The sequence below is a fragment of the Capsicum annuum genome, unplaced genomic scaffold (assembly GCF_002878395.1).
Source record: "Capsicum annuum cultivar UCD-10X-F1 unplaced genomic scaffold, UCD10Xv1.1 ctg70810, whole genome shotgun sequence".
Classification (NCBI taxonomy): domain Eukaryota; kingdom Viridiplantae; phylum Streptophyta; class Magnoliopsida; order Solanales; family Solanaceae; genus Capsicum; species Capsicum annuum.
In genome coordinates, this window is record NW_025880578.1 from 598 (window position 1) to 2,616 (window position 2,019).

Genomic DNA, 2,019 nt, shown 5'->3' on the forward strand with positions numbered 1-2,019 from the left:
TCTTCTAATAATTTCTTTTTAATTTATTGATATGTGATTTTACAGGCTAGAAAGCCACTAAGAGCATTAAAAGGATTAGTAAAATTACAAGCATTGGTTAGGGGTTGTTTGGTAAGAAAACAATTATTTTTTTTCTTGTAATAATTTTTTTTTAATTATTGATATGTGATTTTACAAGCAAGAAAGGCATTAAGAGAATTAAAAGGATTAGTAAAATTACAAGAATTGGTTAGGGGTTATTTGGTAAGAAAATTATTTTTTTTCTTGTAATAATTTTTTTTTAATTATTAATATGTGATTTTACAGTCAAAAAGGGCATTAAGAGCATTAAAAGGATTAGTAAAATTATAAGCAAGTGCTACACTTCATGGTAAGCAAGCATTAATGAGAGCACAAGCAAGTGTACGTGGTAAAAAATGCTTCATTAAAAATCAAAATTCATAACTTCGTCATGCAAGAAAATCACTTGTAAGATCCTTAATCCTATACTCTATGATCTTATTATATGTGTATATATATATATATTTTAATTTATTTGGAAGGAGAGTCTTGGGGCGATGGCGAAAAGTTGTTTCTGTGTGTCTTATAGGTTACAAGGCTCGAATAGTGGAAAAAGTCAACAATGTGCATGGAATCTCTCATGGAGTTTCACATGTGAAATTTGAAACTCCAACGCAATGGTTATTTTTGAAAAAACATAGAGCCAAAATGTGGTCCTTGAGGAACTTGAAATTCTCAGGGAAGTGGCTATTTTTCAAAGATAGGGCCGAAAAATGAATAGTGAATGCCATTATTTTGTATTTTTCGATACATCAAGTTTAAATTCTGAATTTGCATTTACATACAGAACCCGCCCTAAATCCGTCTCCGATGTTTTGACTTTGTTACCATTGATTTATAGGATATGTTTGATGAATCAAGAAGAGGAAGTACACTACAAATGCCTAGAAGAAGGCTATCAACATCATTTGAGGCTAAAAACATAAATGAGGAAAATGCTAAAATTGTAGAGATGGACACTTATGGAAGGCCCAAATCATCAAGATCCAGAAGAGCAAACACTTGGGCTTCTGATCCATGTGATGATGATCCATTTGAACCATCAATGTTGTCTTCACGGGCCTCAGATTGGGCCCAACAACATCAACACTCCAAGTTGTCAACAACAACCCAAAGTACACTAAGGTTTGCAAACAACTCTCGTGGATCTAACACCCCTATTACACCAATAGCCAAAATGTTTGTGTTGATAGCTACTATTTTAGGAACAATTATTATGACAATAATTATCCTAATTATATGGTGCTAAACACAATCATTTAAGTGGTATTACAATGCAAAAATCATGTTCACAAGCACAAGATAAAATCAATTTCAAGAATGCTATCATTGACAAAATTGGAAATTCAAGAGAGTTCATTCATTGACGTCGACGTCGCATGAGCCTGACCAGCACAAAAGGGCACGACCAGGTCCAAGACGAGCATGGCTGTCAATCGCCCGAGCCTGACAAACACAAAAAAGCACGATCAGGTTCAAGACCAGAACGACCGTCGTAGAAATGGTGAAAGTTCTACAACATTTTAACTTTAGACAAAGAATAGATAGAGAATAGAAGAAAAGGAAATATTTTTATGTAAAGTTAAAGGCATGATGTGACTTAACATTGCATTGAGCTAGTTTTCGAGGTTGATTTTTTATAGTAAGTGTAATTAATATAAACCTTAAGATTTTATTTACTAATTCTGTGAATAATTATGTTCTTCTTTTTCTATCTTTTGTTTGTTCTTCATAGGCCATTTCCATCCAAAGGAATTTTTAAAATATTACATATTAGTTGTTTTTTTATTTATACAGTATAAATTTTCGATGATGAAAAAGATAATCGAACTTCCCATGATACAAGTAGATTTATATATGAAAAATATTTAAGTCAAAAACAAAAAGGCGGAATATATCTATAATCGCTTAATAAATTTGTTAATATGCTTTATTTAAATATTTGAACTACGACATGTT

At 31.7% G+C, this 2,019-nt stretch overlaps 1 long non-coding RNA gene across 1 annotated transcript; it reads left to right on the top strand.

Moving 5' to 3' along the window:
- The first annotated feature begins 120 nt into the window (after window positions 1-120).
- LOC124894167 lies at window positions 121-1,700 on the top strand. The gene is made up of 2 exons (XR_007051040.1): window positions 121-468; window positions 902-1,700. It is a non-coding gene; the product is annotated as an uncharacterized LOC124894167 (long non-coding RNA).
- Window positions 1,701-2,019: the final 319 nt, after the last annotated feature.